This window comes from Puma concolor, chromosome A1 (assembly GCF_028749965.1).
Source record: "Puma concolor isolate L17-30 chromosome A1, mPumCon1.1.hap2, whole genome shotgun sequence".
Lineage (NCBI taxonomy): Eukaryota > Metazoa > Chordata > Mammalia > Carnivora > Felidae > Puma > Puma concolor.
Window position 1 is genome coordinate 226967047 of NC_141667.1, and position 13276 is coordinate 226980322.

Genomic DNA, 13276 nt, shown 5'->3' on the forward strand with positions numbered 1-13276 from the left:
TTTCATTCAGTGGGCGAGGAAGTAGGAAGCCCCAATATGACTTCAGGTCTGAAGCCATGTCTCCTGCTTTTCCACAGAGTTCTCCTGAGGAGATTATGGGGTAAATAAAATAAATACTTTGGATCCCATTTATTATTTGTTCTCTGGGCTGGTACCCTGGAAAGGAAGAGTGTTGATAGTTACAATAAGTCCTTTTTAAAATCATCCAAACAAAACACCCAAGAGGTAGATTTGTTTTTATACTAGAAATCTTGACCAGGATAACTGGGGATGAACTCATCTTCTTATGCATCCGTCTTGGATTCTAACTCCTTTAAAGGTGGCAGAAGGTCAAGTCATGTGGGTGCTGGTGAAAGATTCATAGCCTTGAGAGAAAGTTTGGAGCTAGTTTGTGTGGATTTGTGGATGTGGCTGTTGGAGGGTGAGAGAGAAAATGGTCAGAAAGCTATACTCTCCCCGGGAGTAACTAACACTCATGAGTTTAACAGTTTCAAAAACATTTCATATACATTATTTTAGTTAAACCTCATGCTAAATATGTAAGTTAAAATTGTTATCCAGGTTTGACAGGTGAGAAAACTGAGCAGTTGTTATTGGTCCAAGATCACATAGTCAGGCAGTGTTGGAAGTGTCCTTTCACCTTACCCTCTGCTCCCCCAGGCTTTTAAAACAAACCTGGGCACCCATGAATCATCTCCACAATGACATAGGCACACATTTAGGAATGAAATTATACAGTCTAATTTGTATCCTCTTCTGTGCAGGTCTCATGAGAGTTGTCTTAGAAAGCACTTTAAGAGATCTACAACAAGCAAAGAGCTGGATTTCTGGATTGCCTGGGCCTGGGCCTGGGATCCTTGGTTTAAAAAGAGTCACTGTCATAAACAGGTAAGAATTGAAGTGAAAAATAATGTATCTACAATGTGGAACAGGGCCTGTTTTGTTAGGGGTTAGTCATTTCCAGCAGATGAAATGGCATGGCCTGCTGGAGATTTAGTAAGTTGGAGGTCATGTTGACTTAATATACAAAATTGTTCAGAATTGCTGTTTTGTTTGGCAAGTTACTTTCTTTAATTTCCTTTAATATTTATTTATTTTTCAGGGAGCTGTATTGTATACATTCAGGGTTAGACTAAGGCATTGTGTGTACCTCAGGAAAGGTAACAATTTGGTGCCCTTAAAAAATTTAAAATCCTGGGGCTCCTGGGTGACTCAGTCGGTGAAATGTCCTACTTTGGCTCAGGTCATGATCTCACAGTTCGTGGGTTCGAACTCCGTGTCAGGCTCTGTGCTGACAGTGCAGAGCCTGGAGCCTGCTGTGAGTTCTGTGTCTCCCTCTCTCTCTCTCCCCCTCTGCTGCTCATGCTCTGTCTCTGACTCTCAAAAATAAATAAACATTAAGAAAAATTAAATCCTTTAAATATTTGGTTAACACTTATTTAGTGGAGCAGAAAGAAACTGCTTTTCTATCATAAAAGAAAAAGCTATACTAAATATACAGAACATAACATTTTAATTTATTTGGAGCTATCTTTCATAATTTTTCAGTTCATAATCAAATATAATAAGAGGCTAATATTTTCTGAGTTCTTATTATTTGCTGAGTACTGATTCCTTATATGATTTATCTCATTTCGTGCTCACAACAGTCCAGTGTGGTAGGTACCATTATTATCCCCAATTTCCAAATGGTGAAATTGAGATCCAGGTTTTGTAAAATGCCAAAAGACACACAGTTTTTACCAAGTGGTAGAAATGGGATTTGATTTATACCAGTCTGCCTTGAGAGCCCACACACTTGCTCCCTAGAACCCCCTGCCTCTTTGTAGTATTAGTCCCTCATGCTCACTAAGTGTAGCAGTCACATGATTATAGGTAAAAAGTCTAGTTCAAATTATGTTTAAACATTTTTTTCTGGTTCTCTTGACAATAAAATTTTTTCCAGTTTTCTTTTGCTAGCTTTGGAATCAAAGAATGTCTTGGGAAGCATATTAAAAGTTTTTCACTTTAGGGATGCCTGGGTGGCTCAGTCAGTTAAGCGTCCCACTCTTGATTTCAGCTAAGGTCATCATCTCAGCTCATGTCTGTGGGATCAAACCTTCTGACTAGTTCTGCGCTGACAGCTCCGAGCCTGCTTGAGACGTTCATTTTCCTCTCTTTCTGCCCCTCCCTGGTGTGCTCTCTCTCTCAAAAATAAATAAAGTTAAAGAACGTTTTTCACTTCAGATGTTGAAATAGATACCTCATCTCCAGTAAACAGCATTAAGTGAGATACTATTTGGCATCAGAAATCTGCTGACCACAGTTGTCTATATGAATCTATTGTCAACATGCTGGCATCGGGGCTGGTGGTGTCTCCTGTAGGTACACATGCAACTTGCACAGAAGTAGGTCAGCTGAGGAGGAGTATTATAACTTCTACTGCATTATTACTGGCTCTACGACTATTATTCTATTTATTATTATTTCTATTATTGATTCACCTACAGGGTGCTATCTGGTTCAGAGGGAATAAGACAAGCGAGACTCACCTGAAACACGACTTAACAGGCACCTACTGTTAACAGTACTGTTTTGGCACCCCAGCAAACCTGCCCCAATGGTCTGCCCTTAATCTAGCTCTGTACAGATTTAACATACGAGAAAAAAAATACAGCTTTCTAGTCACTAGTGAGACCTTTCATTATTCAAATGTCAATCTGAAAAGTCAATAAAGCAAGCCAAGGAGCGTTACTAATACTGAATTTGTGGATTGCAGCCTCTATATTCCATACAAAGGAAGGTACCTTGATTGTGTCTAGTAATCTGGTGGTCAGATTATGTGACAGTGAAAAGAATCCTCTGTATATATGTGCACTAAAGAAGAAAGGGGATCTTGATGGTGATTTGAAGTGAAAAGTGGTAAATGCTAATGGGTGATCTGTCTATAAATTGTATAAATCATCCCCAGTTGGCCCATTCCGTGTCTTTGTGACATTATAGTTTAGTGTTGATGAATGTTATATGGAATAGGCATGTGGCAGCATTTACAATGCAGAGAACTGAGCACTGTCTGTTTAAACATAGGCGCTACAGGAAACAGTTTGCATTATATCCTGACATCTGAATCATTACCCATCTGTTCCAGAAATTCCATTCAATTTCATAAACATTTGTTGAATACCTACTACGATCAGAGCGGAGCACTCTGCCAGATGCCTTAGTCATTATAAATATGAGTGAGCCATAGCCCCGGCCTGTCAGGGGAAATAAAACGTGTGCAGGAATAATCACAACACTGGACAAAATGAGAAGTCTGCATGATCTCTAGAGAGCTGTGGACATATAGAGAAAGCCTGCAGCTGGGATTAAAGAAGGTCCCACCAGGAAGTAATAGCACTGTATAGTGGATAAAATAAGAGGGTCAGGAGTGAGAAGTAAGGGGTATTTCTGGTAGGGAAGAAAAAGAGGAAATGGTTGCAGTTGAGAGTTGGCAGAACATAGAGTGGTACTTAAAAGGAAGTGGGGATTCTAGGAAATAAAGCTTGAGAGCAAGTTCAAGTACAAACTGGAAATTAGATGCCAAGTCTTGGCTTCTGGACTTGAATTAAATCTAAGATACAAAAGTATATTTAATCTTGAATTGTTGTGGATTTTGAGTGTTACAGCTTGACAAATTGACTATTTCGGCTTTTTGGAAAGTTAAAATCAAACTTGAGATGAATGAAAGTATGGTGAACAAGCTTTTAAACATAATACTTACTGAGGTTTTCTGGTTATAAATATTGAACTTAACATACTGAGTATTTTCCATTATCACTAAATATCCTTTATATGTTTTTGAGTGACTGCAAAGTATTTCAACATGTGGATGTACCTTAATTTTTTAAATATAATTTCCTATTGTTCCATATTTATATTGCTTCTAATTTTCAATTATAAATAAGGCTTTAATAAAAAATTCTAATGGTTAGTTTTTCTTTAGTGCTTGTAACATGTTAGGAACTATGTCAAACACTTTTTAAAAATGTGAGGTGAAATCCATGTAACATAAAATTAACTGTTTTAAAGTAAACAATTCAGTGACATTTAATGTATTCACAACGTGTTTATCCTCCATCTCTGTCTAGTTCTAAAACAGTTCAAAACTGTTTCATTGCCTCAAAAGATAACTGCACCATTGAGCAGTTACTCCTAATTCTTTTCTGCCCCAGCTCCTGGCAGATAAGTCTGCATCCTATTGATGGACTTACCAATTCTGAATTTGTCACATAAATGGAATCACACAGTAGGATTCTGCCTTCCATATCTGGCTTCTTCCACTTAGCATAACATTTTGAGATTCATCCATGGTGTAGCATGTATTAGTCACTTCATTCCTTTTTATAGCTAAATAGTATTCCATTGTATGTGTATGCCATGATTTATTTTTTCATTCATCTGCTAATGGACTTTTGTGTTTTTTCCAGCTTTTGGCTATTGGAAATAGTGCTATTATGAATTTTCATGTATTTGTGCTTGTTTGTGTACTTGTTTTCAGTTCTCTTGGGTATATACCTTAGAGAATTGTTAGGTCATATTGGATCATATGGTAATTCTACATTTAACTTTTTTTTTAATTATAAAGTACATTATTTTACTTATTTATTTATTTATTTATTTTTATTGTAATATATTTTATTGTCAAGTTAGCTAACACACAGTGTATACTGTGTGCTCTTGGTTTCAAGAGTAGATTCCTGTGATTCATCACTTACATACAACACCCAGTGCTCATCCCAACAAGTGCCCAGAAATTCCCAACTGTTTTCCACAGCACCTGGAACATTTTACATCCCTATCAGTGATGTGTTAGTGTTCCAATTTTTCTATATCCTTGTTAACACTAGTTATTTTCTTTCTTTCTTTCTCTCTCTCTCTCTCTCTCTCTTTTTTTTTTTTTTTTTTTTTTGTTATCACCACCCTTGTGGGTATGAGTGGTTGCTTGTCATATTGATTTGCATTTCCCTAATGACTTATGATGCTGAAAATCTTTTAATGTGCTTGTTGGCCATTTGTATATATTCTCTGGAGAAATGTCTGTTTAAATCCCTTGCCAATTTTAATTAGGTTTTTATCTTTTTTTATTATTGAGTTGTAAGAGGTTTTTTAATATATTCTGGATACTAAATCTTATCAGCTGTATGATTTGCAGATATTTTCTCAGTTCTGTATATTGTCTTTTCACTTTCTTTATGTCCTTTGATGCATAAAAATTTTTAATTTAGACAAAGTCCAACTTACTATTTTTTCTTTTATTGCTCACTTACCATTTTGGTGTCATATCTGAGAATCCATTGTCAAACCCAAAATAATAAATACTCCTATCTTCTCTTCTAATAGTTTTGTAGTTTTAGCTCTTGCATTTTTGTTAATGATTCATTGTGAGTTAATTTTTCTATGTAGTGTGAGGTAAGGATTTGTTTGCATGTGGATAGCTGGTTGTCCTAGTACCATTTGTAGATGAAACTGTTGTTTCTCCATCGCATGGTCTCACTATCCTTGTCAAAAATTAATTTGACCTGGATATATGGGTTTATTTCTGGGGTCTTAATTCTATTCTATTGAACTATTTGTCTATATGCAATACCACCTTGTTTTAGTGACTGTAGCTTTGTTTTTTGCTTTATTATTATTAATTATTATTACTTTTAGGGAGAGAGCATGAGTGGGGAAGAGGGGCAGAGGGAGAGAGAGAGAGAGAGAGAGAGAGAGAGAGAGAGAGAGAGAGAATCTTGAGCAGGCTCCATAATCACCATGGAGTTTTCTAACTTTTTTTCTATTTCAAGATTGTTTTGGCTATTCAGAGCCCCCTTCAAATCCATACGAGTTTGAGGATTAGTTTCATTTCTCTCCCAAAAATCTGGTGGGATTTTGATAGAGATTGCTTTGAGTCTGTAGATCAATTTGGGTAGATTTTTATATTAATAACATTAAGTGTTTCAATTCATGAACATGAGCTGTCTTTCTTTTTATTTAAGTCTTCCTTAATATGTTTCAGTGGTGCTTTGTAGTTTTCAATGTATAAGACTTTCACCTCTTTGTTAAAGTTATTCCTAGGTATTTTATTCTTTCGGATACTATTATAAATGGAATTGTTTTCTTAATTTTCTTTTCAAATTAATATTCCCAGTGTATAGAAAGACAAATGATTATATGTTGATCTTGTACTCTGCAGCCTTGCTGAATCTATTTATTAGTGCACAAAGTTTTTTGTGGCTTCTTTGGTATTTTCTATATGTAGGATTATGTCATCTGTCAATAGAAATATTTTTACTTCTTTCTTTACAATTTGGATGTCTTTTTTTTTTTTTCCTTCCTAACTGCTTTGGCTAGGACTTCTAATTTCATGTTGAATAGCAGTGGTAAAACAGGGCATCCTTTTCTTGTTTCTACACTTAGGGGAAAATATTTCAGTCTTTTACCATTGAATATCATGCTACGAGTTTTTCATGTATGGCCTTTATTATGTTGAGCAAGTTCTCTTCTATTCCTAGTTCTATGAGTGTTTTTATCATGAAAGGGAATTGAATTTTGTCAAATGCTTTTTTCTGTGAGAATTGAGATCACATAGTTTTTTCCTTCTTTCTATTACTGTGATGTATTATATTGATTGATTTTCTTATGTTGAACCACCCTGGGCCAGGCACTTAAAAATGAATTATCATACTTAATCCTCATAATTACCTGTGAGAGGTGGGTAATATTTTTTCCTTTTTAATAATTGCTTTTTTATTTTATTTTTTTATTATGAAATTTGTTGTCAAATTGGTTTCCATACAACACCCAGTGCTCATCCCAACAGGTGCCCTCCTCAGTACCCATCACGCACCCACCTCTCCCTCCCTAATAATTGCTTTTTTAAAAGCATGTTATGGTTAAATTACACTCCCAGTTTTGCACAGCTTGCAGGCCAGAATCATGCATCTGATTTTAGAATCTATACTCTTAATCATTATGCCAATCAAGGAATGTTTCTTTACATGAATATTTATTCTCTCAAAAATTTTATTGTATATATTTTTATATTTATATTAAATATTTATATATTATAATAAAATACATATCTATCGATATATCTACCTATCTATACACACACACTCTGTGCTAAACACGATTCTAGGCACTGGGAATATAAAAATAAAAAAATAAAAATAGAAATTTTACTTTATGGAGCTTAGTTTGTCTATTTCCTTTCCTCCCACTGACTTCTTTACTGAACCTCTAAGAAGCCAGTGATTTGCTAAATGTCACTAGAGTAGTTTGTGTTTTTTCAAGTTTTATATAAATGGAATCATACAGTATATACATTTTTTTGCTTAACTCATCATAATTTCTTTAATCCATTGTAATTATTTTGAGACTTATCTTGTTATTGCATATATCAATAGTTAATTCCTTTTTCTTGCTGAGTAGTAGTCTATTTTATGGATATACCACAATTTGTTTACAATTCATTCATTGAAGGACATTTGGGTATTTTCATTTTTTGATGATTGTAAATAAAGCTGCTATAAAAATGTATATAGGTCTTTGCACAAATGTATGTCTACATTTCCTTTGGAGAAAACCTAGGAGTAGAATTGTTGGGTCATTTGTTAAGTGTGTTTTTATTTCATAAGAAACTGCCAAGCTGGTTTACAAAGTAGCTGTGCTATTATGCATTTCCACCAATAGTTTTTGAGAATTCCACTTGGTCTGCATGTTTGCCAGTCCTTGTTAGGGTCAGTTGTTTTAGTTTTAGGCATTCCAATAAGTGTGTATGGTGTCTTGTGGGCTTTGTTTGCATTTTCTAATGGTTAGTGGGATGTCAAAGCATTTTTTCATGTGCTTATTTATTTACTACCTGTATATCCTCTTTGATGAAGAATCTGTTCAGAAATTTTACCAGTTTTTCAATTGAGTTGTTTGTTTTCTTTTGATGAAGTTTTAGAGCTTTTAAAAATATATTCTGGATATAGATCATTTTCAAGTATGTGCTTTTTAAAAATGTTTTTATTTATTTTTATGACAGAGTTATTTTATGAACAGGGGAGGGACAAAGAGAGGAGGAGGACAGAGCATCTGAAGCTGGCTCTGTGCTGACAGCAGCGAGCCTAATGCAGGGCTTGAACTCAAACCCATGAGATCATCACCTGACCCAAAGTCGTATGCTCAACCGACTGAGCCACCCAGGTGCCTCAGGTATGTGCTTTATAAATATCTTACACACTAGGTGGCTTGCTCATTTATTCTCTTAATATATCTTTTGATGAATAAATACTTCAATTTTAATAATGTCAGATTTGTTGATTTTTAAAGTTTTATGTATTGTGCTTTTATTGTCCTATCTAGAAACTCTTGTTTAATCCGAGATGACAAATATTTTTCTTCTATGTTTTTGTCTAAAAGTTTTAGAGTTTTGGGTGTTACATTTAGGTTTATGATCCACGTTGAGTTAATTTTTGTATATAGTGCAAGTTATGGATTGAAGTTCATTTTTTTTTTCCGTACGGATATTCAGTTGTTCCAGTACCATTTGTTGAAAGCAGTACTTTCTCCACTGAATTGTCTTGGCATCACTATTGAAAATTAGTTGTTCAAATATGTGTGGGCCTCTTTCTGGATGCTGTTATGTTTGTTTGACTTGTTAGTCTTATGTCAATACCACAGTGCCTTAATTACTGTAGCTTTATAGTAAGTCTTGAAATCGGGTAGTTTCAAGTCCTGCAACATTTTTTTTTTTCAAGATTTCTTTGGCTATTCTTGGTTTTTCACACTGCATACAAATTTTAGAATCGGCTTGTCAATTTTTACCCAAAAAAACCTGCTGGTATTTTGGTGAAGATTGCATTGAATCTATAGATAGATTCTTTGGGAATCTTTGGGAATTCTTTGGGAAGAATTGACATTTTTATAAAGTTAACTTTTCTGACCTCTGAACAAGAACATAACTATTTATTTAGATCTTTAATTTCTCTCTGCAATGTTTTGTATTTTTCAGTGTATAAATTATTCACATTGTTTTTCAGATTTATCCTTAAGTATTTCATATTGATTGATGCTATTATAAATATTTGAAATTTTAATTTCCAATATTTTATCTCTACTATATAGAAATATAATCGATTTCTGTATATTGATCTCATATCCATTAACATTGCTAAACCCACTTACTAGTTTTAGCAGCTTTTTTAGTCAATTCCATTGGAGTTTTATATATAAGGTCATTTTGGCTGCAAAAAGCTTTACTTCCTTTCCCATAGGGATGCCTTTTTCCCCCTGCCTAATTGTACTGGCAAGAACCTCCAGTACAATGTTGAATAGAAATGCCGAGAGTGGCCATCTTTTTCTTATTCCTGATCTTACTGGGAAAATATTCTGTCTTTCACCATTAAGTATGATATTACTTGTATGTTTTTCATAGATGGCCTTTATCAGGGTCAGGAAGTTCACTTTTATTCCACATTTGCTGGGAGGAATGAATGTTGGATTTTGTCAAATGCTTTTTCTATGTCTATTTAAATCATCATATAATTTTGTTTTGTTTCTTAGTTAATTTGTTTCTTAGTTAATGTGGTGAATTACATCACTTGCTTTTGTATAAATCAACCTTAGGTGCCTAGCATAAACCCCATGGTCATAGTTTTTATATTCTGTTGGATTTGATTTGTTAAAAATTTTAAATAATTTTTATATCTATGTTCATGAGGGATATTGGCCTATAGTTTTTTCTTGTGATGTATATATGTAGTTTTGGTATCAGAGTAATACTGACCTCTTAGAATGAATTGGTAGTTATTCCTTTCTCTTCAGTTTTCTGAAGATGTCATATAAAATTGATATTTTTTTTTCTTCTGTAAATATTTGGTAGAACTCATCAGTGTTCTCACATGGACCTGCACCCTTCTTTGTGGGTAAATTAATTAAAACCTCCCTGTATTCAGTATACAATAGAGCTAGTTAGGTTATATATTTCTTCTTGAGACAGCTTTTCTGATTTTTATCCTTCCAGAATTTGTTCGTTTCCTCTAACTTTTCAAGTTTACTGGCATAAGGTTGTTCATTATATTCCTTTATTATGCTTTTAATGTCTGTAGAAATTGTAGTGATGTTACCTCCTTCATTCCTGACATTTGTGACCTGTGTCTTCTCTCTCTTTTTCCTAATCACTCTGGCTAGAGGTTTATGCCAATTTTAGTCACCTCAAAAAAATCAATATTTGATTCTATTGATTTTCTCTATGTTTTTTCTATTTCTTATTTCATTGACTCCCCCCCACCCCTGCCACCCCGATCTTTACCATTTCCTTTTGCTTAGTTTGATTTTCATTTGCTCCTCTTTTCCTTATTTCTTAAAGTGGATGCTGAAGTCATTGATCTGAGGCATTTCTTCTTTTCCAATGTAAGTATTTGGTACTAAAACTTCCCCCTGGGTATTGCTTTAGTAATACTCCACAAAATCTGATATGTTGTGTTTTCATGTTCATTCAGTTCAGAATAGTTTCTTATTTCTTTTTTGATTTATTCTTTGACCTATGGGTTATTTAGAAATATGTTATTTAGTTTCAACATATTTGGGGATTTTCTAGAATTTTTCTATTTTGATTTTTAATTTAATTCCTGTGTTAGAGTACACATTTTATATGACTTGAATTATTATAAATTGGTTAACCTGTTGAATGGCCTAGAATATGGCCTATCTTGGTAAATGTTCTGTTTGTATTTGAAAAGAATGTATATTCTGCTGTTATTGGGTACTGTGTTCTATGAATTAAGTCAAGGTGGTTGATAGTATTGCTTAATTCTTTTATACCCTTGCTGATTTTCTGTCTTGTTCAGTAACCTCTTACTCTGCAATAGATAATCCATTGTTGATGCTATTTGGTATATTTTCACTTCAGGCATTGTAGCTTACATTTCTAGAAATTCTATGTGGGTCCTTTTTTCTATATGTCTCTCAGTTTTTGAATGTATGGAATACATAATAACTATTTTTACACTTTTTTCTGGAGAAAGTAAAGAAAGCTTCCCTGAGACCTAAAGCATAAGTAGACATTTGCTATGTGAAAGAAGAAGAAAAGCAGTAGAATGCAGGAAAAAAAAAAATCAGATTCCAAGCAGAATAAATAGCATGTGTAAAGGCCCTCAAACAGGAAGGAATTTGGAATTTTCAAGGAATATAGAGAAGGTCAGAATGTATGGATTGGATCAGAATTGTGAAGAGAGGAAGAGTAAAGAAAGATGTGCTTGGGAAGAATGAAGGCAGCAGATGATACAAGTCCTTCTTTGCTTGTATCTCAGTCAGCAGTGGGCTACATTATGCTGTGATAACAAATATCCCCCAAATTTTAATGACTCAGAACAATAAAAGGTTATTTCCTGCTCATGTCACATATCCATAGGAAGGTGATTGAGACCCTGCACCACATCTTCATTTGGGATCAAAGGAACAACTCCTAACTGGGACATACCAGCCTCAAAAGGGAAAGGGAAAGAACCTTGGTAAGCTACCACAGAGCTTTGAAATCATCTGTCTGGAACTGGCATATTCACTTCTACTCACATTGCATCGGACATAGCAAGTTTCATGGCTAAGCTAAATGTCAGTGGGATGGGAGGAACAGCAAATATTTGGTAACAATAATACAATCTACTTAGGGGCATCTGGGTGGCTCAGTCAGTTAAGCATCGGACTCTTGATGCGGGCTCAAGTCGTGATCTCGTGGTCGTGAGATTGAGCCCTGTATTGGGTTCTGTTCTAAGCATGGAGCTGCTTGGAGTTTTCTCTCTCCCTCTCTCTCTGCCCCTCCCCTGCTCATGCTCTCTCTCTCAAAATAAATAAACTTTAAAATAAAAAAAGACTTACTCCCTTTAAAATAATAATAATAATAATAATAATAATAATAATAATAATAATGCAATCTACTTAATAACACAAAGGATTTTGATCTTTATCTGAAGAACAGTGGAAAAACCAGCTTCAGATGAAGTTTAAGCACTATATCTGTTAAGATTAGTCTTTATTTTTAGAAAAAAAAATAAAAGTCACTTAAAGTCAGAGAAGTAAGTTGGATAATCATAGTAAATAACATTGCATCAAAAAATAGGAAAAAAATTATAAAAGTAAAATTGATTTTTCTGTGAAATTAATATAAAACTGTGATAGCATAATTGTAATGATTATAACTGCCCAGCATAACTATCTTAAAAGGAATGACAATCATTTGCATATGTAGCTTCTGATGTTTGTTTTTAAAAACTCATTACTTTAATAGTATCTTGAGCACTGTATTCTGATGACTGTTTTATAGACTTAGAGCACATTGTAAAACTGAATTTTATACTGCAATTACACTGAATGTTATTTAATCTTTTTTGCAATATAAACAATGGTGGATTTGAGAGTATTACTGTTTTTGTCCTAGTGCCTCCAGAGAAGGAACAAGCAAGCACCCAGAGAGCTAAGCCAACCCTCAGACACAGCTAGATGTGATCCTTTGAAGCCAGAATTCCACCTTGTTCTAGAGTTTGAAAGAAAACCAGGCCTCTGGAGGAAATCTCCTTAATGGGGATGGGGTCTGTGACAGTAAAATCAGGGATAAAGAAAATCTAAATCTGACATTATTTCTCTTTAAGGAAACAAGTCTTGCCTTTCAGTGACCATCTGTATGCCGGGTTCACGTTCATGTCCCAGCAGAGAAAAATGCATGGGAGGCAGAAGGCATCCCTCTGTAGCTCCGAGATTAGGTCCAGTGTCCATAATACTGTTTATAGCTCTATGGTAGTACATGCCAGATAACTTAAGTGATATGTGAATATGACTTACTTCCCCATAGACCGTGAATTCCTTAATGGTAGGAACAGTGTTTTATCCAGCTTTGTATCCACCACCTAGCATAGTGCCTGGCAGATACTCAGTCAAACAGATATAGGAAGAGAAGGCCATTGATCTAGCCATTTGTTCCTATGAACAAGCTTGGCAGTGGCTCCATTAGAAGTGAGAGACTTTCAAGACTCTTTTGGTAAAGTCCAGGAAGAGCTCCAGACGGATGCTCAGCGTGAAGAAGGCAGCAAGCCAGGAGGTGTGCTGGCAGGAAGCTACATCCAGAGACTCACCTGAGAGAAGCTCCTGCCAGCAGAATGGGCAGCAAAACCCACAGGAGAGACCCACAGATGAAAGCAGGAGAGCCTGAGCCAAAACTGGGAGGACGTTGGAAACCTTGAAAGAAAGGCCTCAGACTCTATCATTCATTGCTTTTTGCTTGATATTAGATGTT

At 34.9% G+C, this 13276-nt stretch overlaps 1 long non-coding RNA gene across 1 annotated transcript; it reads left to right on the plus strand.

Annotated features, from left to right (window-relative positions):
• The first annotated feature begins 759 nt into the window (after positions 1–759).
• LOC147584821 (uncharacterized) lies at positions 760–10422 on the plus strand. Its single transcript, XR_015255988.1, has 3 exons — positions 760–888; positions 8033–8202; positions 10358–10422. It is a non-coding gene; the product is annotated as an uncharacterized LOC147584821 (long non-coding RNA).
• The last annotated feature ends 2854 nt before the right edge of the window (positions 10423–13276 follow it).